Source organism: Eptatretus burgeri, chromosome 13, assembly GCF_056783735.1.
Source record: "Eptatretus burgeri isolate ZD-2024b chromosome 13, Ebu_testis_v1, whole genome shotgun sequence".
Classification (NCBI taxonomy): domain Eukaryota; kingdom Metazoa; phylum Chordata; class Myxini; order Myxiniformes; family Myxinidae; genus Eptatretus; species Eptatretus burgeri.
Genome location: NC_140973.1, coordinates 79,170,393 through 79,195,179, shown reverse-complemented (window position 1 = coordinate 79,195,179; position 24,787 = coordinate 79,170,393). Strand labels below are relative to the sequence as shown.

The following is a 24,787-nucleotide window of genomic DNA, read 5'->3' as shown; positions in this document are numbered from 1 at the left end:
GAGGCGTAAAACTGTACGTGCACTGAGGGTGGACAAGGAGGCCTATGTGCGAGGAATCTGTGAGGGGGTAGAGCATCACCTGTGGACAGGTGATTCTCGTCCCGCTTACAGGGGAATTCGCGCATTACGTTCATCCAAGCCCATCCCTCGGAGCACTACAGTTCGAGCAGAGAGTGGTAGGCTCTTGACAGAGGAGTCTGAAGTGAAGGCCCGCTGGGCCGGTTACTTTGAGCGGTTGTACCAGGCTGATCCCCCAACTGTCGAGTTGGACGTCAAGGGTGTCACAATCCCTGTTGCTGACCCTCGAATCAACTGTGGTCCACCTACGCTTGTGGAAACACGGGCTGCGGTGAACCAGTTGAAACGGGGCAAAGCTCCAGGGATCTGTGGCATCCATGCCGAACTTCTCAAGGCTGGTGGAAATGCTGCACTCGTGTCGTTGCATGCAGTTTTGTGCTCTGCCTGGAACACAGGCATCATCCCAACTGACTGGAAGAGGGGCCTTGTTGTCCCTCTCTGGAAAGGGAAGGGTGATCGCCAAGACTGCAACAACTACCGAGGGGTGACGCTGCTCTCAGTGCCGGGCAAGGTCTTTGCTCGGATAATTCTCGATAGGGTTCGCCATCATCTGCTTGAGCACCAGCGTCCAGAGCAGTCAGGCTTTACACCAAGGAGGTCAACGATTGACCGTATCCTTGCACTTCGTGTCCTCACCGAACGCAGACGAGAGTTTCGGCAGGGGCTGCTTGCAGCCTATGTTGATCTCTGTAAAGCGTTCGATTCAGTGAATCGGGACGTCCTCTGGAGGATTCTTGGTCTTCGTGGGGTGCCACCAAAACTGATCGATCTGATGTCTGAACTCTACTCTGGTACTGAGAGTGCTGTGAAGTGTGGTGGTACCATCTCTGACTTATTTCCAGTTGTTACTGGAGTTCGTCAGGGATGTGTACTTGCTCCCACACTTTTCAGCACTTGTATGGACTGGATTCTAGGGAGGATGTCGGAGAGATCAAGTTGCGGTGCGTCATTTGGGAATGTCAAGATCTCGGACCTTGACTTTGCAGATGATGCAGTCATCTTTGCGGAGACTTTAGACATCCTCTTGGGGGCCCTCGAGGTGCTGAATGAGGAGTCGGAGCCGTTGGGATTACGGGTTTCTTGGGTCAAAACTAAGATCCAGGCTTTCGGTGACATCTTGGATGCTGCTGTCCTGTCTGTGTCTGTTTGTGGTGAGGATGTTGAGGTCGTGGAGAGATTCACTTACCTTGGCAGTGATATTCATGTCTCTGCTGGCTGCGAGTCAGAGGTCAATAGACGTCTGGGTCGGGCCTGGGGAGTCATGGACTCACTGGATCATGGGGTGTGGCGCTGCCGGTACCTGTGCGGGAGGACGAAAGTCCGAGTCTTCAGGTCCTTGGTACTTCCAGTCTTGCTCTATGGGTGCGAGACTTGGACTCTGACCAAGGATCTGAGACGGAGACTTAATTCCTTTGGTACCAGGTCTCTTCGGAGAATCCTTGGCTATCGCTGGTCGGATTTTGTGTCCAACGAGCGGTTGCTGAGAGAGACTCGGATGAGATTTGTTACCTGCATAGTCCGTGAGCGTCAGTTGCGGCTGTATGGACATGTGGCTCGTTTTCCTGACTCTGATCCTGCTCACCAGATTCTCTCAGCGAGGGAGTCTCATGAGTGGAGGAGGCCAGTGGGTCGACCACGTGCCTCATGGTTGCAACAGGTTGACCATCATCTCAAGGAGATGGGGATGGGCCTGGCATCTGCCTGGGGGATGGCCAGACGGAGGCCCCTGGAGTACCGGCGGAAAGTGGACGCAGCGACGTGCTGTTCTGGCACATGCTCCCATACCTGACCTGACCTGTTTAAATAGTAGAAGAGTAGTGCATTATGATACAGTGAAGAGTACCACGTGTGAGAGAGGAAGATGAAGCATTATAAGAGATCGTTTTTTTAATTATTATTATTGTTTGAGAGAGTACCTTTCATCAGATTAGGTCATGGAAGTGTTGGAGAAAAAATTGTGAGGTGAATGGTGAATTTGGATCGGTAAACGCAGGGGTGGAAACAGATCACGTGGTTACGGGAGAAACACGTGGCTATTCTCGGGGTCGGACATCCGGGAACTTTGCCGACCCATAATGCAACGTCCGCATAGAAACGCTGGCGAAGGGGAAAACAAAGTACCTCGTTCGCTCGGATCGCCCTGTGTATGTAGCGCTAGCGCTATCGCACGGCACTCGACTCGTACCTGTTACAAGTTTGTTTCTTTCGTAGCCTTTATTGCACATTATTATTTGCAACAATGCCGAAAAGTTGCTGTATTTTCAGTTGTACTAATAACAAGGCAAAACATTCAGAACTCTCCTTTTATCTCATACCAAGTCAGGCTACTGAACCATAGAGGAGACTTCTGTGGCTTAAGGCCCTGTCACACCTTGACGTTTTAGCCAGCGTATGGCAAGGTCTCAAAATGTAGGTAAAACGCTGGCATACGCTGAACTATTGATGTTGTTTTTAAGTTTTGGGCATATAATAACGTGTTGGACGTATGCATAACGTATTAGTAATGTACACAGAACGTTTTAATCACATAGAGATAACTTATACCAACGGATGCTGAGTGTGTTGTCGGCGTTCACAACCTATGCCCAACGATAGTCTAACTTCCGCATAGTGCGCGGCAGCGTATCACCGACGATCACGTGGCATAGGCTATTCATAGGCTGCGGCTTGACGATTCAAATCATAACCGCACTAGACATCGAAGTGTGAAGCTGCTGTCACATCTTGACGTCTTAGCCAGCGTATGCCGACATATGAAAAATTTGCCGAACAAAGCTGGCACACGTCGAATATGTTATGGGTAAGTTTTGTATACGTTAATAGCATGCTGGCATACGTCGTAGTACGCTGGCATACATTGTCATACGCCGAGTACGTCGATAAATTTTCAGCATGTTGAAAATTTCTCGACGTACGACACACGTTCCGCATACGCTGGCATAAGTTGTAGGCACGTTACGCGATCGTTGACACACGTTACTTGTACGTTACTCATAAGTCGAAACACGTCAATGTAATGTTTAGCGGCAGTGTTCCAGACTCCTTGTTTTGTTTTGTTTTTCTTCGGTATGACGGTGATGTAACTTCCGTTTCTTAGAACTCCTGGAATGTTCAGCGGCAGGGAGGTCTCTCTTCAGATTCCAACAGTAGTCAGCCATCATGACTGCATCCCAGCGACCCTGATACCTGGTCTCCATCTCCTTCATGTCCTGATGGAATCTCTCCCCCTGCTCGTCACTCATTGAACCCAGGTTCTCAGGAAACCGGTTCATATGTGAAAATAGGTAGTGCATCTTGATGCTCATGTTGCAGCCCAGGTTTCTGAAAGCAGTCAGCATGTTGTTGACAAGTTCTGCGTAGTTTCTGGCCTTATTGTTGCCAAGAAAGTTCTTCACTACCAAAACAAATGTCTTCCACGCTTCCAGTTCCACTTCGTTCATTGAGTTTTTGAACTCTGGATCTCTGATGAGCTGACGGATCTGAGAACCATCAAAGATGCCAGCTTTCAACTTCTCCATGGTCAATCCTGGAAAAGCCTGGCACAAGTAAGTGAAGCAGTCACCATCTTTGTCCAGAGCCTTGGTGAACTGCTTGATTAAGCCGAGCTTGATGTGCAGCGGTGGGAAGAGTATTCTGTCTCTGTCCACCAGAGGGTCGTTGATGACGTTCCTTTCTTTGCATGGCACCAATTCCTCCCGCACAGGCCAGTCCTTCTTCGTGTAATGCTGAGCACGGTCCCTACTATCCCACATGCACAGAAAACATGGGTACTTGGTGAAGCCAGACTGTTGTCCCAACAAAAAGTTCACCATCTTCAGGTCAACACAAATAAACCACTTATGCTGATCATAACCAATTTTCTCCAGCACGTACTTCACCGCTTCATACTTCTCCTTCAGTGTAGTCGAGTGAGCGATGGGTACAGAGGCAAACTGGTTGCCGTTGTGTAGCAGAACACATTTCAGTGATCGCTTGCTGCTGTCAATGAACAGTCTCCAATCTTTGGGTTCGTACTGTGGCACTCCAAGCTTGAGCAGAAGCGCATGTCATAAATTGGTGCATGTAGGTATTGTACATTCTTCAGAGTTCGTTATTTCAAGAAATACAACTTTTTTGTATCACATTATTACAAAATCTGCCCCATTAACTTTAGTTTTGATCCACGAACTTTATGCTTTGCCTCACCAATTTTTGGAAGATTTTGAGGTTTTATGACTTCAAACTGATCCCTTTTCGACATAATCACCCAGAACTATCGTACCTGAATACTTCTTGTCATTAAAATAATTATTTCCAATCAAAACAATTATTTGACATGACATTTTACCCCCACCAACTTCTTCTAAAATGCTCCACACATGCGTACATGTGAACAAAAATGTAAAAAACGACATGTGGCCATATCTCAAAAACTTGACCTGATTGAACAAAACTAATGTGAGTTTTGGATTCAGCGCATCAGATTCGTCCTAAATCAGATTAAAAAATGCAGACAACAAATTTGTTGTTGACCAGTGTAATTGAAATAATATATTAACACTCCAGTACAGTAATATTTGATAATACACAGTTAAAACTTGGTTTAAAATTGAATTACATACCTGGTGTCTCGACTAGATACGTGTATCCGTCCGGGTATTGCACGTTCGGCCATTCCTTCGGGTTGTCGATCCACAAATCACCGGGTAACTGGTGGGGCCAAGAATCAAGGCCAATTAACTGTATTTTGGTTCGATATCTGTGGCCGATGCATCACCTCACAAATGTTCAATATATTGATATGACATTGCAAACACTTGAGTGAACACAATGTATCAACAATTTATCTGAAATACATCGACAGAAAAAAAAACAAATCACCCGGCTTTGCGTGCGTGTGCGATCGGTGCTGCGTTTGTTTTCCCCTTTGCCAACATGGCGGTCACGTTACCAAGCGAAGTCACGTGACTGTGACGTACGTCCGACCTCAAGAATGGGAGGTGTATCGTCAAAAGTGAATTTATTTATTTTAAATAAGGATTGCGGAAAAAAAAAATCAAATAAAAAAAAGCTTGTATAAAATCCTTTCAATAAGGATAATAACATTCGGAAAAGGAAATGTTGAAGTAAAATCGTGGAAGTGTGTGGTGAATTTGGATGGTAAACACAGTGTGAAGCTGCTGGGTTGATGAAAAGTCCCAGGAAGAGTCGAGTCACATGGTTACAGGAGGTGTATAGATCGAACGGATACAAGGAAGATTATTGATTTTTGATGTATCATTGAAGAATAACTAAGATTCGGGAATGGAAGGTTGTAGGAAGAAATCGTGAAGGTCATGGCGAGAGAGGGTCAGCTCAGTAGAATTAAGATGGTGTGTCGGCAGGAAGAAGACGACGACGAAGACTGCGACGACGATGACGGCGGCGAAGACGGCGGCGACGAAGAAGAAGAAGATGACGAAGAAGAAGACGATGAAGAAGAAGACGACGAAGAAGGATCAGGACTCGTTGGTGTGCAGCGAGAAAGGTAGTTTTTTTTTGTTTGTTTTGGATTTAAGACAAGAAACAGAGTGTTTAGATTGGGAGGGATGGGGGACGTTGGGAAAGTGGGGAAAACAGGAATTGAAGGTAATCGGGAGAGAATACAAATAAACACGATCGGACACCGAGAGGAGAAGGATGGGTAGGCCTCAAGGAACCCGGTAAGACAAGGTTGACGAAAACTCACAAAATAGCACGATTGTTGAAACAAAACCGAACTAGGAACACACACAAACATGTGGGTGAGAAAATAAACAGTTAAAATGGGACAGATAACAACCGGAAACTTAACTTTGAGAAAGTCGGCAGAGAGCCCTGAGAGAGACTTGCTGACGCTCCAAACCCAGAACCGGAACAAGTTTAATCGTGTTTGTTGAATATTTCTGGTTATTATAGTTAATATCTAATATTCTGATGTTCCCGGAGGTACCGTGTCTATCCAGAAAATAGCACGTGTAGTCCATATATCATCATTAACACAATGCTTCATGAGCCCTGTTTTGAGTGAAATTGCGATGACACTAATCTCTTAAGGAACCTATCCTTCTCGCAAACCAGGGTATCGCTGTATGCCGTCTGCTTCAGGGAGATGGGGCTTGTTATCCTTGGAAGGCAACTGAATTCAAATCTGCCACTGCCTTTCGGTTTTGAAAGCAAAGGCTAAGGATTTAACTGGGTAAAGGCAGCAATCCTTTTTAAAGGAGGTGGCCTTTGCGATTGTTAACCCGTGGGCCATCATTGGGTAAGGTGTACTACACCATTTTAGCCTCCCAATCAGGGTTACATGAAGTCATGAGAGCAGGTGGTGGGTGGCTAAGCAGGATGCTGGCACATATTGCCAGTAATGACCAAGCCTTTATGCTACACAGAGGATTCTCTCATGGAGAACAATGGCTAGGATCACCTGTCCAGTATAAGCACTACCTATAATAAGGCAATGTCAAACCACTTACATGCCAATAAAACAATCGTTATCAGAAATCTAAAAGATAAAGCTATGATGATGAATGATGAGCCTCCCTGGTTTGAAAACACCCAAATGGCTACTGGGGAAGAGCAAAATGCTTTAATTAGTAGGACAGGTCTTTATGATGGGACTTGATCAAACCCACAAATAAATCCTGTTGCTGAGGTTACCAGAACTGCAAGTTGACCTCTGAGCTTCTCAAACGTTCACAAAATTGGAACATGGTATATAAGGTCAATAAATCAAGGAAAGTTGGATGTTGTAAAGAGAGGGATGGAGTGGACAAGAACTGAAATTTTGGGGATAAGTGAACTTATATGGACTGATTTGGGACAGTTTCAATCCAACGATGACAAAGTGTTCTTTTCTGGTTACGAAACCTGCAAAAGAAATGGAGTGGCAGTGATTTGCAATATGATAACAGGGCCAGTACTGGTATACAACCCAGTCAATGATAGGTTAATATCAATGAGGTTGAAATGGACATCCAGTGAATACCACCATCATTCAGTAATATGCTCCCACTTCTACAGTAGATGAAGAAAATGTAGAGGTGTTTTATAGAAAGTTGCAGGAAAAGGTAGAACAGGTGCCTAAAGGAGACGTTTTAATTATTATGGGAACCTGGAATGCAAAATTTGGAGAAGCAGGAGCACCAGGGATTGCAGGAAAGCATGGACTTGGTATCTAGTATGAGCCAGGGTAGTGAATGCTGGAGTTCTGTTTGGAGAATGTGCTCATAATTGCAAACACATGGTTCAAACGACCCAAGCACATACGATCGACTGTATATGGACTTCACCTAAGAGGCAACAATGAAATCAGATTGACTACATTCTAATCAAAAGAAGATGGAAAAGTACTGTGCAATCTGCCAATACTCTGCCAAGCGTAGACTGTGGGACAGATCATGAACTCCTTGTGGTAAAACTCCAAATCAAATTGAGAAAGGTGGAAAAAAAAAAAACTCCAACCAGACATGACCTTGAAAAACAGAGTTGGGTTGGTGGGGGGCAGAGAGGGGACAGAGTTTGGAGAGGGGGGTTGAGGACTTGGCATGGGAAGGGGCTTTGAAGTCTTCGGGCAGGAAGGGGAAGGGTGTTAAGAACTTGAAGAAGAAAGGGGTTGAGGACTTGAAGTCACATTATACATTCCGCGGAATTTCCACGGGTCCCTGCTATTATGCTGTCAAAGGACATTCCCAGCAAACTCCGGAAATATTCCACATTCTATTAGGAACAAATTCCCTTACAACAGCCTGGGGGAGCCAGGTTATCTGCGAGTATGCAATAAAGATTAAAAAAAAAACCCCAAAAAACCGAACTGGCTTCAAAAAAAAAAAAATGTTTTGCAGAATCAAAAACTTGATTGACAGAATGCCAAATGAATTGTGATAAGGAGTCGAAGACATTGTAAGAGAAGAGGCCAAAAACAACATCCCAAAAGCAAGCAGAAATATGATGACTAAATAGCTGTCAGAAGAGGCAATAAATTTTGCAGACAGACAGAAGAAGAAAAATGAAAACCAAAGGCGCATCAAAAGGACATTAAATGGATAAATGCCAACTTCAAACAACAAGCAAGGAAACAAAGAGAAGTACTTCAAGGAGACATGCATTAAGATAGAAAGTGACAAAAGAGCAGGGAAAACAAGATATCTTTTTTTAAAGATCAGAGAGATCACAGAAAAGTTTTGGTCTCAGTTTGTGGTCCTTAAAGGGCAACCCAACCAATTTTTTTCTTCTGAAAACCATTGAGAATCATTAATCACAGTCTAATTTGAATGGGAAAAAAATTTTGGGATTAATTTTTTTGCCAATCACAAAGTGTTGAAAAAAACATACCAAGAGTGTCGATTTGCGATTTCACCAGTGACGTCACTTATGGAAGCCACCTTGATCCAAACGGCGGCTCTACATAGAGAAGCAGTGCACGTCGAGCTCGTGCAAGAAGCAGTGCAAGGTTCTCAGAATGTTGAAACTGATCAGTGGGATTTTGAAGAAACGACTGGAGACAAAATTAGTGATGAAAATGCTTTTGGGGGAATTATGGGGCCGAAAGGTTTTGAGCCTTGTGAGAATGATGCAGAGGAAGAAGGCGGAAGTGTTATTGAATATGAAACCGCTGGTCACATGGTCACTTCAGCTTGGTAGGGTTTGATTTTTCCATTTAATCCGTGGTTCAGAAGCCAAGCATTTGGCATGAATGGTTAAATCGGTTTATATATTACTCGAGCAGAAATACCCATCATCGCCTCACAGCACAGACACGGTGGACAAAATGGGAAACGAATGTTTTGTCCCACAATTGCAGGTTGACCAGGTGTCTTGTATGTTACAGGATTGTCCCGTTTCATATTTTCCTCGGACGCCATTTGTGTCCATGCCGTGTCCCACCGTCATGTCCGTGAGGTGCCGATGTCTCTCGACAGTGGATGAGGGATTGTGGGTGGATGGTGGAGGGGGGGATATTGGAGGAGGAGGATAAAGATGGTGGTGGGTATTGTGGGAGTGATGGTTGAGGCGGGTGTGGGATCATGGTGAAGTTTGTGGGGGAATGGTGGTGGATCCTGAAAGTTTGAGCTTCTCAGGTCAAATCCTCTTGGAAGAGTTGATGATACATACTGTACTGCACATACTTTCTCTCCACTATAAATCAACGTTGGTTCATTTGATTTGTAGAAATTTGTGTTGATACGTAATTATTTCAAGTGCTCTTGTGGCAACAGGTGTTTGATTCACCACTAAAATTGTCTGTGTACACGTGCCGGTAGCTGGATAGAGGTGATGTTAGTTTCGAGCGACAGCCGTTTCTTCCGCTTAATCATGGGGATTGCATCCTCGCTCAATCGTAGCAGATAACCACAAAATCTAGCCATATCTGTTGTTTCATAACAGTGCTCTGTAAAATGTTCCGAGCACAAAAGTGAACATTTTGTAGGCCCGATCCACACTTGGGTATTTCGGACAAACCTCATCCAATTTCTGGCAAACTTAGGATCTTTCGTCCATTGATATAGCATGAAACCATCTCGGTTTGTTTTACTATACAAGCACAAAGGATGCATCGACTTGGTATATTTGTGGAAAATCGAAAATTGTTCACCATTTTGCTAAATCATACCGCGATGTAAACCAGAGACAGTACAGATCTGGCAATCGACTCTCGGTTGTGACGTCACAGCTAATCTGAAGAAGAAGAAGAAGAAGAAGAAGAAGAAGAAGAAGAAGAAGAAGAAGAAGAAGAAGAAGAAGAAGAAGAAGATTTCGACTTTTAATCCCACATTTACCCACATTATAATTTGGAAATCAGAAAAAGCCACATCATATCTATTTTGTAGGGTATCAAGAGATAGATTAGCATTGAGGTGGTCTGAGCATTTCGTTTCCCTTTAACAATAGAACAAGAAATATCAGACAGAAGAAATGCAGATGGAAGGACTTTACTGGAACGCTTTAATAAACAAGATAGCAATATGATGGCAACCTTCGAAGGAAGAGAATATGAGTAAGCACCAATAATGATAGAGTGCGAGGTACGTAGAGCCCTGAAAGAGCTGGAAAATGGAAAAATGCCGATGAAATTCCAAGAGAACTCTGAGGTCGTTGGGGGGGGGGGAGGCAATGAAAGTTTTAACAGCTATCTGTACATGGATGTGGAGCAGGATTGTATGGCCCAAAAGGTGGAAGCAGTCATTCCAAATTCCATTGCAAAATAAAGAGCATGCAATTCATTACTTCATAACAACTGAAAATATTTTTTACTCATTGTGGTCATATAACTTATTTTGCATTCCTACCTCCGATATTGAACCGCAGTATTGCCACTGATTGAAGCTTGAATAACGTGTACCAAGTGGCTTCACCAATAAATCCACAAAACAGTTGAAGAAACTTTTAATTTTTATTTTTATTTATCCATGCTGAGTAAGGGGTCGTATAATGGAAGATCGTACAAAAAAGGGAAACATCGTGCAAAATAAAATTTCACATTTTCAGCGAGCCAGCTACCACCTGTTGCACCGCAGAACAACATGTGGAAACGCAGACATGTAGCACTAAAGGCCCGGTCACACCTTGACGTTTTAGCCAACGTATGCCGATTTTTGAATTTTTTTTTCTAAAACGCTGGCACACGTTGAATACGTTATGGGTAAGTTTTGATAACATTGAGAGCACGCTGAAAAACACTGCCATACATCGTTGTACGCTGGCTTTAAACGTTGTACTTTTTGGTTGTCCTCAAATTTTTTCATGCTTGAAATTTCACGACGTATGCCGGCGTATGACTCACACGTTCTGCTACGCTGGCCACAAGTTGTATGCACGGTCTGCGATCGTTGACAGACGTCAACACATGATACTTGTAAGTTAATCATAAGTTGAGACACGCCGAGGTAATGTTTAGCGTACCCGAAACTTATTTCTAACCTATGATTAACGTGTTGTTGGCACGTTACGCGATCGTTGCCACACGTCGACAGACGTTACTTTTAAGTTACTCATAGGCTGAAAGACGTCGGTATAATGGATCGTCCTTGCGTCAGCGTCCACGGCCACGGCCAGGACACTTATTTGCAGCATTCTTCAAACTTTTCTTCGGCATGACGAGGATGTTCACACTTCGATGTCTAGCTTGGCTATGATTCCAATTGTCCATCGGCAGCGTCTATTTAAAATAGTCGAGTTTGAGCGTTTTAACACGTTCAGAAGAAACGCTTCAAATTTCAAAACCCCAGCGTCAAAAAACAAAGGCGAGTGACAGCAATTTAAATCGTTCATTGTAAACAATGAAAATAGCTGAGTACCGTTTAAAAGTTGTTGAGTGTAAAAAAAATCGAATTGTTGAGCGCAAGCGTCTACTTTCAATAGTGGGGTTTGAGCGATTTAGCACGTTCAATCGAAACGATTAAAATTTCCGAGCGCCAGCGTCAAAAAACAAAGGCGAGTGACAGCAATTTAAATCGTTCATTGTAAACAATGAAAATAGCTGAGTGGTACCGTTTAAAAGTCGTTGAGTGTAAAAAAAATCCAATTGTTCAGCGCAAGCGTCTACTTTCAATAGTGGAGATGCAGCCATTTAAATCGTTGAGTGGCAGCCTATGAATTGCAAACCCTACGTCACTGGCAAAGATAAACTGCCGCACGATATGGATAAGTTAGGCTATCGTTGGGCATAGTTTGCGAACGCCGGCTTCATGATAATTATTGTTATATCGTATCTATAAGTAATCAAAGCGCTCTATGCACATTATTAGTTCATTGTGCATTTGTCCAACCCGTTATGAATAGACCTAAATTGTAAAAACAAGCTATAGCTCATTGTTGAAAAAGCCCCATAAAAAATTAGCCGCGAAGAACTTCGAACAATGGTGAAAAGATGTCTCCTACCCGTGGACACGCGGACGCAAGGACGATCCATCATAACCCACACCCTCCCCCTCACACTCACCTACTACTGCCAACATGAACAAACTACTACTAAAACTAATACTAATACTGATACTGATACTATTACTGCTGACATGGACATCGACTCAAAAAGGACTCGAAAACACTGTTGGGTTCCCCTTTTATGAGCAGCATTTTTATATACCAATTCCCAAAACCGCTGGGAACACATCTTTATATGGCAGTTGTAAGCTAGAAACACGTTCATTTATTTTTTTTTGTCGACCGGAAGACGTCATTGGAATATGTCTACATACGTGGATGTGTGTTGGGACTACGTAAAGAATTGGTTCAAAGCACGTCAAACATAAGTTAGAAATAAGTTTCGCGTAAAAAAGACATTACCGCGACGTGTTTCGACTTATGAGTAGCTTATAAGTAGCCTTTGTGGACGTGTGTAAGCGTCCACATATCGTGTGTAAAACTTATCCCCATCGCATGCGGAACGTGTGTCATACGCCGAGTACATGTTTAAAATTTCTTGACGTACTCTACTTACTACGAGGTATGATAGCGTACTTTAGCGTTCTACTCACGTATACCAAACTTACTCATACCGTATTTGACGTGCCCCAACGTTTTAGACACATTTTTCTTAGGTCGGCATACGCTGGCAAGATCGCCAAGGTGTGACTGCGATGTTGTCACTTCCATTTCTACGGCAGTTATGATTCGAATCGTTGTGCGTCAGCCTTTTAATAGGCTACGTCACGACATCGTCGGTGATGCGTGCAACGCACTATGCCTAATTTAGACTATCGTTGGGCATCGGTTGTGTAGGCCGACAACAGGTTCAGCATTCGTTGGTATAAGTTATCTATAACACAACGAAACATTCTGTGTCCATTACCAATGCGTTATACATAAGACCAAGTCGCTATGAATACGTCCGAATCTTTAAAAAAAAAACATCAAAAGTTCAACATAAGCCAGCGTTTTACATACATTTTAATACGTTGCCATCGCTGGCTAAAACGTCAAGGTGTGACCGGGCCTTAAACTTTGTTCAAGTCGATCGATATGCAGTATTCAGTGACAGTGAGCACACTACAATATTCGCACTAAGTGACTGAAGCACTCCAATGAAACGAATGATAAGAAATGGCTCGCCATGCGATTATCAATCACTGAACTGTCATATTAAACACACACCTCCCGGAGAAGCCCGAAATATCAGATATGTCCAAATTGGACATAACACTTTTTTATGAGTCGGAACTGCTGCCAAGTTTGATTCTGGAGCTTACATTTTGTAATTCAGCTTAGTTTGAGAGATTCTTGAGGTTGTCGCATGTGTGGAAATGAAATAAAGCCACGAACGCTGGCGTCTCCAGGCGTTTATAAGCATTGCAATGTACCCAGCGATTTGTGGCTATGATGAACAGGCATTCGATAATAAGTGAGGAAAGTGAAAAAAAAACTTTATCGTTAAGAAATCATTTGCGGCCTGTTCCAAGTCGAAGCATAGTTGAGCAGGCCAAAACACATAGCAGCTTCAGACCCCAGTGAGGTTACCCAGGATACACCTTAAGACCCCAGAGAGCGATAACTGAGGATGTGCCTGATAAAGAATGCAATTAAATAAGGCTATTAATTATCTTCAAAAGGGGTGTTTTCATAAACCCAAACACCCAATTTTCACTCTTGCACTTCCTTGGCGTTTTCTTAGTGTGCATTCAAAGTTTCAGGCTGCTAGATTTTGTAGTTTTGGAGTTATGGAGGAGACACACACACGTATAGATGGAACTCTTTGGACATAAGAATCTCCTTGTGATGTGGGTCAATGGTTGCATTAAATGTGATGTGATAATTTTCACACAACAGCATATGTAGCATTATCCATGACCCTCACAGTAATGGCGAAAGCTTATGAGCTTCACGACAACCCCAAAACCCACAGGTTCAAATTCCCACACCTTGCACTCATGGGTGTTTGATCTGGATTTTCACGACTCTTGATCATCCTGTATTGGGTTGGTGCCCCTAAGCTTTACGTATAAAGCTATCGAAAGCGAGAATATAATAATTTTATAAATAATGGTAATAATGACAGCAATAAGGATGATAGTAAATATGTGCTGAAATGCATTATCTGAGTACCTTAATCAGTGTAATCTTTGACGATTCTCAGGGTAAAAGGTTCATTGAAAGGAGAAGAATAGGATGGTGGAATGTGATGGAGCAGTGATTGCAAACCTTTTCAAAAGTCTCGAGTCTTGTTTGCACGGCACACTCGTGCGCCTGCGACGCCCTCTCTGGCTGTCCGCACTCCGACTCGTCTGTTTCTCTGGCCTGTCCAAGCACAGACCCATCACTCACGAACGCCATGTGAGGAGGAGCTGCAGAGAGACATGCAAGGGAAGCGTTTCCACCGAGCAAGCAAAGCAGCAAGTGCAGGAATGTGCACCTGAGAACAATTCCATTGACATGATAGCAATTACATCGCAGATGTGGAGTCGATGTGAAAATATAAAAGAGGATGCTACAGAACTTTCTTGAAATATGATAGAAAACAACAGGTGATGATATTGCAGGTAAATGGCACGACAATACACGAGCAGGTTAGTTAAGAATACTTTGCAAACTAATCATTCATTAGTTGTGATGTTGTGCATTATTGGAGTACACATGAGATTATCACTTGTGATCTCAGTATATTGGTTTTATTATGATTTGTAAGCTATGTCTCACGTTTCCAACTGACATTATCATTTACCCCAGATTTTTGCTGAAGTAAGGAGTGTGGGTTTGGGAAAGGAAGGGTGAGGGTTCATTGACAGATGAAAATACAGACAATTATGTTCATGTTTTATATTGTATCATGGATTCCAGCCAAATTATTGAGGTGATATACAATATATATATATATATATATATATATATATATATATATATATATATATATATATATATATATATATATATATATATATATATATATGTACATTTGGGTGGTCCAAAAAGTCGAAAAAATAGAATGTTGCTCCACAAGCTTAAAATTATTCTAATATGATCCAGTAACGCGCATAAAGTTTTTTAGCTTCATCGGAGGTGATTTAGAGGTCGCTCCATATGACGACTTTTAGTCTCATGACTTGAACAAATTAGGGTATGGTCAGGTATGATTATGGGTACTTCTGGATGTCTGAGGTGGAAATGGAGTGCATTTTCAAACTCTATGGGGTCGATTTACTCTAAGAAATGACTGCATCGACATTGAATTCACTACCATTTCGAAAATATGACCTAAAACAAGATTTATCATTACTGGAGTTGAGGAACTAATCCTACTCATTTCGATATTTTCTAATCTATAATTAATTTGTTGTCCGTCTAAACATTTCTAAGAGTAAATCGACCCCACTGAGTTTGAAAATGCAGTCCATTTTCACCTAGGACGTTCAGAAGTGTACGGATTCGCATCTCACCATACCCTAATTTAATATAATAATAACTAAATAAATAACTAACATATTTTTCATGAATCATTCAATCTAAAACAGTGGATGTTGGGCCGGCTAGAAATAAGTTCAGGCGGGAGTGGAGACAGCAATAGAGGTGGAGATGATAGTGGTATTTGGTAAATGAGACAAAATATTCTAATAGTTTGTAATTCCATTGATTGAAAAATTAGGGTATGGTGAGATGCGAATCCGTACATTTCTGAACTTCCTAGGTGAAAATGGACTGCATTTTCGAACTCAGTGGGGTCGATTTACTCTTAGAAATGTTTAGACGGACAACAAATTAATTATAGATTAGAAAATATCGAAATGAGTAGGATAAGTTACTCAACTCCAGTCATGATAAATCTTGTTTTAGGTTATATTTTCGAAATGGTAGTGAATTCAATGTCGGTACAGTCATTTCTTAGAGTAAATCGACCCCATAGAGTTCGAAAATGCACTCCATTTCCACCTCGGACATCCAGAAGTACCCGTAATCGTACCTGACCATACCCTAATTTAACCAAATCATGAAACTAAAAGTCGTCATATGGAGCGACCTCTAAATCACCTCCGATCAACTTAAATTTTTTTTGCACGTTACTGAATCATAGTGGAATAATTTAAGGCTTGTGGAGACAACATCTGAATTTTTTTTTATATTTTTTTGCTGTTTTTGGACAACCCTAATATACATATATATACATATATATATATATATATATATATATATATATACATATATATATACATATATATATATATATATATATATATATATATATATATATATATATACAGTACAGAGAGACAGAGAAAGGTGTGTGTGTGTGTGTGTGTGTGTGTGTGTGTGTGTGTGTGTGTGTGTGTGTGTGTGTATATATATATATATATATATATATATATATATATATATATATATATATATATATATATATATATATATATATATATATATATATATATATATATATATATATATATATATGCCTATAAATAAATGTAAAAATATATAAATATATCTGAAAACTAAACGGGCTTCGTGTGCCATAAAACTTTCAAAACGTCGTGCAGACGTGCAAAACTAAAACTTTGATGTATATAAACAACAATAATTTACAACAGGAGTATATTGTCATATATACTATAGTTAAACATAGTCCTCTTGAAAATATGTAAAAAAAAACCTTTTCATTGCATCATTTCATCCTTTTATGCATCACGGTTTCTGATTGGCCTTCGCATGAGCTCTGCACACACTTGAGAAATTACAATAGAGATTTACTTCAAGATTTACATGGAAATTTCACATCAATCTTGCACTTAGTGAAATGCTACTGCAGTACTGCACGTAGGTGTCTGTTGAAGCGAGTTTATGGAGCGTTTTACATTGTGGAATAGTTTAAAGGAATTTCATGGCTGCACAGTCATAATTGCACAAATCTGAAGTATCGCAAATATGATACTTGTGTAACTGTACATGTGTGTTTTAATCAGTGTGGTACGTTTTATACCTGGCATCCCCTCCCTTCTATATTCACTTGTGTACAAGTTAAGCTTTCAGCATCCACCCCACCCTGCTCCCACTCTTCCAATCTCCGTCCTTTTCGGAAGCAGTGGCCGCCTGTTGACCCGGAGTAGTCAACATCATGTGGTCTCCACTCTGGATTCGCTCGGATTCCCGATACTTATGTCGAGAGCCAGCCATGCTCTAATATTTACCGGCTCCTTGCACACAGCGAGTGCAAACATCCAGCGGTCGCCTCGTCGCACATGCTCCACATTTTTAGGAACACACTCGGTCTGTCCCTCACATGAGCTGCGCACATTGGATATGATGCTAACTTGATACTTATTCTCGTTTGAAGTTTATTGCACAAATCAGTTCATGTTCTTTGCCAACTTTGTAGGGACAATAATTGTATTGCACCTTTACCATATTACATCATCTCATGCACACACAGAAAATACATGTACTGTACTGTATATACAAAAGAAAACGGGCAAAATCACGAACCTTAATTTTTTTTATTTGAAGTTATTGCATTAGACATGTCAAAGTATCTTTCAAATAATCTTGAGGATGAACAAACGTTACAAAAAAAAACAGGTAAAAGAATGAGAAGAAGTAGAATAAGAGGCAAATTAACGGGTAGTTAGATTCATGGCACCAAAGTAAACTTGAGGTGCGGTCGCTTTGTGAGATTGAGGTGCGGTCGCTTTGTGAGATTGAGGTGCGGTCGCTTTGTGAGATTAAGGTGTAGTCGCTTTGTGAGATTGAGGTGCGGTCGCTTTGTGAGATTGAGGTGCGGTCGCTTTGTGAGATTGAGGTGCGGTCGCTTTGTGATATTGAGGTGCGGTCGCTTTGAGGTGTGGTCGCTTTATGAGGTTGAGGTGCGGCCAATTTGTGAGGCCGAGGTGCGGTCGCTTTGTGAGGCCGAGGTGCGGTCGCTTTGTGAGGCCGAGGTGCGGTCGCTTTGTGAGGCCGAGGTGCGGCCAATTTGTGAGGGCCGAGGTGTGGTCGCTTTGTGAGGTCGAGGTGCGGCCAATTTGTGAGGGCCGAGGTGTGGTCGCTTTATGAGGCCGAGGTGCGGCCAATTTGTGAGGTCGAGGTGCGGCCAATTTGTGAGGGCCGAGGTGTGGTCGCTTTATGAGGTTGAGGTGTGGTCGCTTTGAGGTTGAGGTGTGGCCAATTTGTGAGGTCGAGGTGCGGTCGCTTTGTGAGGCCGAGGTGCGGTCGCTTTGTGAGGCCGAGGTGCGGTCGCTTTGTGAGGTCGAGGTGTGGTCGCTTTGAGGTTGAGGTGTGGCCAATTTGTGAGGTCGAGGTGCGTTCGCTTTGTGAGGTCAAGGTGCGGTCGTTTTGTGAGATCGAGGTGCGGTCGCTTTGTGAGATTGAGGTGCGGAACATCTGTGGCAGTTTCTCCGAGGATGTGCGAAGATCGAATCCTGAAACTATGAGTGCAAGGAACTGTGCAGGAGATTATGCAGAACATGTCTTGGTCCCTCGAGCACGTAACTCGGGCCAGTTCGCCCCAAATCCTCCTCGGGCTGCGTGCAAATGAGGACATGTGCCGTGCTAACAATGACTCCTGCGGTGTCAGTAAAGAAAGACCAAGATACAGGGTAATCAGCAGGTGGCAAAACTTAGTAATTCATTTGTCAAGTTGTCCTTTGGACTGTCGCATGCAGATTGTCGTTATTATTGAGGGGGGGGGGGTTGTGTGGCCTCAAAAAGGTTTCCGAGCAGACAGCTGGCATGCCGCAGAATCGATCGTTCTACACCAACTTTATCGAATTTATTTTCGGGAAGCTCCAGTCTTAATGTGTACTGACATGTATAAAACATGGCCTGAAGGAAAATTTCCTAATTTTGATGCATGTGTGACATTGCAAAACAGATCCAACTGGTGTTAGTGGATTGTAGAACGCATTCCATATTTTAAATAATGTGTTTTTGGGGGGGTGCGGGGGGGGGCATGGGTTTGGGTAAAAATCACACATTATCAACCACATAACACCTCTTGAAGAGACCCCCACCAACAGCACTCCGAACACATGCACACAATCACCGATGAATGCTCAAACTACCTAAAAGTTCTAATAATATCCCGATACCCCTCTATCTCCATAACTTCCAGGTATCTATCTAATTCCAATTTAAACGTATCCACTGTTTGTGCTGCCACTACCTTTCCAGGAAGACAATTCCATGCATTAACTACTCTGAGTGAAAGAGTAGTTAATGTCTTAACTACTCGTCTTAACTCTCCTCTTCTTTACTCTTAGGCTGTGGCCTCTGGTTCTATCACTGTCTACTCTGTTGAATAATTCCTATTCACTTATTTTATCTCTACCTTTCATTATCTTAAACATCTCTATCATATCATCTCGTAACCGCCTCCTTTCTAGTGTATAAAGCCCTGTCTCCTTCAACCGCTCCTCATATCTGAGACGAGCTCTGCCCGGAATCAATCTAGTAACCCTGCGCTGAACCCTCTCCGTGACATCTTTGTCCTTCCTGAATTGTGGTGACCAGAACTGCACACAATATTCTAGATGTGACTCCCACTAAATTCCTGTACAATGTTAACACCACCTCTTTTGATTGAAAATTGATCCCCCTCCGAATACCCTGTTTGTTTTACCTATAGCTGCCTGGCACTGTGCTGCCTGCTTACCTCCTGTATCTATTACCACCCCCAGATCCTTCTCCTGTGTGACACGCTCCAAAATGACCCCTTACATCCTGGTAATCTCTATTTTCATTGTTCTTTCTCATCCCCAACACCTTACACTTCCTCAGATTAAACTCCATTTGCCAATCTTTTTCCCAATCTATGCAGGTATCAATACTTTCCTGCATCTGATCACCACCCCCTCTGCTATCCACCTCACCTCCAAGCTTTGTGTCATCTGCAAATTTGGAAATCTTGCTCTTCACCCCACTAAACAAATCGTTGATGTAAATAATGAATAGTAACGGTCCGAGTAGTGATCCCTGAGGTACCCCGCTACTTCCATCCTCCCAGCAAGACGTCCTCTCACTCACAGCCACTCTTTGCTTCCTACCACGAAGCCAGTTTGCAATCCATTTAGCTACCTGACCAGCCACTCCACAAGCCCTCACTTTGGCTCACAACCTCCGATGTGGTACCTTATCAAATACCTTCTTGAAGTCTAGATATACTGTGTCCACTGCCTTTCCCCTAATCCACCCAATGAGACACTGCTTCTAAGAACTCGAAAATATTTGTTAGACAGGAACTACCTTTGGTAAGCTACATGCAGATTGAAGACTTATCTTATTGTGGGAACTGGATGAGTTCATATGTTTTTTTTTTACACCGGTATTGCTTTTATACCGGTGTCACTCGTAGGCCACCGACTCGCCACAGGGTTTCTAAAGTACACCAGATTCATATGAATAACAAGTTAGCAATTGTTTTAATACCAGCCACGAGGACAAAGAAAAGCACGATTGCTTGTACAGAGCCGAGGAGCTCGGATGCTGAGGTTTAAAAGTTAAATCCCACTGCACTTACTTCTTGGTACGTCTTGACGTCGTATGTTTCACCGTTCCGAGACGCCGAGTGCATCAAAGCTTTTAAAATCGTGTACAGTATTTAACCATAACACGTACTCTTATTACTCATGTTACACAAAAGACTTGGCCATCATTCACTATGACTGGTGGTGGCTTTATGATTAGGGTGGTGGGCTTGGGATCTGAGGATCCTGAGTTCAAATCCTGCTTTGCTGTTGAATTAATACCAGGTGGGGTTGACTCTGCCTGTCATCCTTCCGAGGTTGGCAAAATGAGTGCCAGCTTGCTGGTATTCTGTGTCGGAGTGGCGACCCGTCCAGGATTGTGCCCAATAGCCAAGGAGACTGCTTCGGCAGCACCAACGCTCTGCACAGAGGGTATGGTCCCAATGGATGGATGGATCATTCACTCAGGGGAGAATAAAACAAAAACTTGAAAATAAAGTAAAAGTGTTGTATGGAGAAAAGAAAAGCAGTCTTTCTTTCTCTCCTTCACCTTACAAATATACAAGAGAATGCGGAGGAAAATGGATGGGGAAGATGGGCAGTGGCGATGTGACGTGATGGGTGTATTGTATGTGAAGTGATACAATCACCACATCCAAAACTCCACACTGGTTCGTGTTCCCATGCCTTGATTCCAATCACTCGTGTACTCTCCAAGAGTGCTGCCCCCGGGGCAGCTCATCAAACATGATTTCCCCCAGAGCCACAATTACTTTCAGACAACACAACATAATTCCCCCCATTCTGAAATAAACCCCTTATCAATTTCGAAATCCAAGATCCACAATCTCAACCCAAAACTGAGACTAACATTTTCTATCACATGTGATCAAAGATTTAATGTTCATTTTGAAGTAGTTTGCACCATATTCATGGATTATGAATTTTATGTACACTGGTAATCTCTCAAGTATTGAGGATGATTCCGAATTCGACCAGATTTGCATTTGCCAGGTTGTGGCCCAGCTGAGTCATTGCGACGCTGAGATTGATCCTCATCTGGAAGATTTTGTGCAAAGAAGAGACAGTTGTCATCGTTCTCTGCATCTTGGATGTTGGTTGTTACCAGTCATCGTGCATTCCACTTTGTGCCATCTCCAAGTAGGTAGCTATGATGACCCAGTTGCTGAAAGATCTGTTGGGGGGTTGATAGTGAAGTCGCTAGTTTATGTGTGCTGTTGGGGCGTTTCGCTCTAACCCATTGGCCCACTGCCATTGAAGGTGATTTTGCTCTCCACCGCTTGTCTGCGTATTCCTTTATTTTCTGCTGTCACTTCACAATAGACTTTGCCATCACTTCAGTCTTTGCATCTGCCGATTTAGATGGTTTGAGGAGACTAAGTGGCAGGCTCAAGTTATGCCCCACCATGCGTCTTCGCGGTCATTGAATGAGGTGTAGAACGATATAAGCACAACAGAGTATGAAGAGCCTGATCATATGCTTTAATGCTTTTATGCTCTCTTTGATGACTCTGTTGAACCTCTCCACTCCACCGTTGCTCTGTGGATTATACCGTGTTGTTTGGTGATGTCTGATGCCATTGGCCTTGAGGTATTGTGTGAATTCCTCAGATGTAAATTGAGGTCCGTTGTCTGTCGTAATGGACTCGGGAAGCCCCCATCTTGTAAACATCTTGTCCAGGACGCTGATAATGGATGAAGTTGTAATCAAACTGGGAGCCGCGATCTCAGGCCATTTGCTGTGAAGATCATGGACTACGATTAAATACTTCTGGTTGTGAGGTGCAGCTCGAACCTCACCGAAGATGTCCACCCGCAGCTGTTGCCATGGTTTCTCCGGCCATAATGGAAGTTGTAGAGGAGCAGGACGTGGATCTCCTGCTATCTCGCTGAGGATGCATGCTTCGCAATTATTCACAAACTGTTTGATGCTTGTGCCAATACCCGGCCACCATACCGAATCACGACATTTCTGTTTCATTTTGATGATGCCAGGATGTCCCTTGTGAGCGAGATGCATCACTCGCTGCTGTAGTTCTTTTGGGATCACCGCACGGGTGCCACGGGCAAGACAACCTTCATCAAAGATAGATAGCTCATACCGAATCCTGTAGTTGGGTTGTAGCTCCTCTGTGATTTGTTGAGGCCAGTCAGTTTGGAGAAAATTGCGCAGTCTTTGGAGAATTTCATCCTGTTGAGATTTTGATTTGAGCTCGTCACGAGGGACTAAATTTGCGGTTGCATTTGCAATAACGGTATTTACAAAGGCGTCAACTTCATGAATAACCTCGTTCTTGGTGTTCCCTACTGGGGTCATACAACTGAGCATGTCCGCCACTTGATTACGAGACCCCGCCAAGTATTCTATGTCAAAGTCATACTGGTAGAGATGGTCTGACCACCTGTAAATTTGAAGTGGTCAATGTCCAGATCCCGACGTAGCGAGTAGTGTTGTCAGTGCTTGATTTTCTGTGCGGAGTGTGAACTTTCTGCCATACAGATAGACGTGCCAGTGTTCACATGCATGGACACACGCTCGTGCTTCATGTTCCCCTGTGGAGTACCTGCATTATGACTCTGAAAGTGTGTGAAATGTGAATGCTACAGGTTGTTCGCGACCTGTGATCCATTGTGAAGTACTGCTTCCACTGCCGTACCCGATGCATCCGTCGTGACGGTAGTCTTTGCATTGGGATCAAAATGTGCGAGGACTGGAGATGTGACCTTCTACTTCAGCATGACAAATGCATGTTGTTGGGTATGAGTCCATTCCCAGGGCACATCCTTGTGCAGTAGTTTACAAAGAGGTTCAGTGATCCCTGTGTAGTTGGGTACAAACGAGGTAGAAGTTGGTATTCCCGAGGAATGATGCAATATCTTTTGCATTTGACGGAGTAGGAAGAGTCCAAACTGCTTTGATGTTGTCCTGCATTAGGTACACCCCGTTGGCTGTCACATGATATCCTAAGAAGTCAATCTCTGATGCTGCAAAGGTACACTTTCCATCATTCAGCGTCAAGTTGTGTTTCGCCAGTTGTGACATCACTTCATCCAGCCGCTGATCGTGTTCTGCTTTGTCTTTCCCATAGACGACATCATCAGAGGTTGAGAGTTCCTTCAATACCAGACAGGACTGAAAAAGACGAACTTCTGAAATGCACTTGGTGCAGAACTAAGGCCGTATGGCATTCTACGATACTGGAGCGTGCCTTCATGAGTCACGAATGCAGTCAAATGTCTGCTCTGCTTTGCTCGAGGTACCTGTTGGTAACTTCTCCTCAAATCTAGCTTTGTGAACACTGTGGAACCGTGGAATTAAGCAGAAAGTTCATTGATGGTTGGAAGTGGGTAATTATCAGGAACAACAGCTTTACTCACCGACTTAAGATCAACACAAAGTCGTAACTCTCCATTCTTACATCGTGCAATGAGGAGATTCAACACCCATGGAGAAGAATCAATGCATTCAATGATTCTCTCTGATTCGAGGGACTTTAGCTCCTTAGAAACCCCTTCACGAACAACTAATGGTAGACGTCTCAAATCTTGAGATACTGGTGGAACCACACGGTCCACTTGAAGAGCGTGACAGTAACTATTACACTTCCCAAACCCAATAAACAGGGAAGGGTACAGGTGTTTGTATGCATTGTCTTTGTCTGCAATCATGGGGATGTGTGTACCGCTGTGGTCTGAAAGTTTGAACGCAAGCTTGTCGAACAGATTAACACCCATTAGGCTCTTGCCTTTTGGAACATAAAAGGTGAAATTGTTGAGCTTGATACCTTTGTAGCTAACAGGAACAGTTATCGTTCCCAGCACCCAGATGATGGAGTCATCATAAGCTTGAAGTGCAGATTGCACAAAGTTGAGTGGATGAGACGAAAAGTGCTTATATTATGATAGAGATTGTCACACACAATGGAGACTTTTTCCCCAACATCAATGAGTAGTGATACTGAAATCCTCGCGATATCAACTTCACAATCCTTGAAGTTGCGCCCTTGCTGAGGACAGAAAGGCATTTTGTCTGTGATGGTGTACACCGCGTGTTGTCGTTCAACATCAGAAGCACTTGGTTCATCAACCTGACGAACGGATGATGTCCGCTTCTTTGATGACCTGCATACTTGTACAAAATGGTTCATTTTAAAAGAAGCACTGCATTGTTTTCCACGTGCAGGACATTGTGCTTTGACACCATGTTATCGACTACAAGCTTGACATGGCTTCGTTCGAGGTGTGTTGGCAGGGCGTGGATGGAGCTGCAGTTGTCGGTTGGTTCGAAGCCCTTGTGTAGGAGTTGTCTGCAACCG

The 24,787-nt window shown here is 43.1% G+C and overlaps 1 protein-coding gene and 1 long non-coding RNA gene across 5 annotated transcripts in view; one reads left to right on the top strand and one right to left on the bottom strand.

Annotated features, from left to right (window-relative positions):
- The window catches only part of SKAP2 (src kinase associated phosphoprotein 2), a 252,492-nt gene extending 247,449 nt beyond the window's left edge, over positions 1-5,043 (bottom strand). The window contains exons 1-2 of the mRNA XM_085853307.1: positions 4,939-5,043; positions 4,680-4,767 (exon numbers count right to left, since the gene is read on the bottom strand). The gene's annotated coding sequence lies outside the window, so the exon portion shown is untranslated. The remainder of the gene's footprint in view (positions 1-4,679; positions 4,768-4,938) is intronic.
- Positions 5,044-5,214: 171 nt separating this feature from the next.
- The window catches only part of LOC147014880 (uncharacterized), a 54,959-nt gene continuing 35,386 nt past the window's right edge, over positions 5,215-24,787 (top strand). For all 4 annotated transcript variants that reach the window (XR_015050935.1, XR_015050933.1, XR_015050936.1 and 1 more), the window contains exon 1: positions 5,215-5,584. This is a non-coding gene — a long non-coding RNA (uncharacterized LOC147014880). The remainder of the gene's footprint in view (positions 5,585-24,787) is intronic.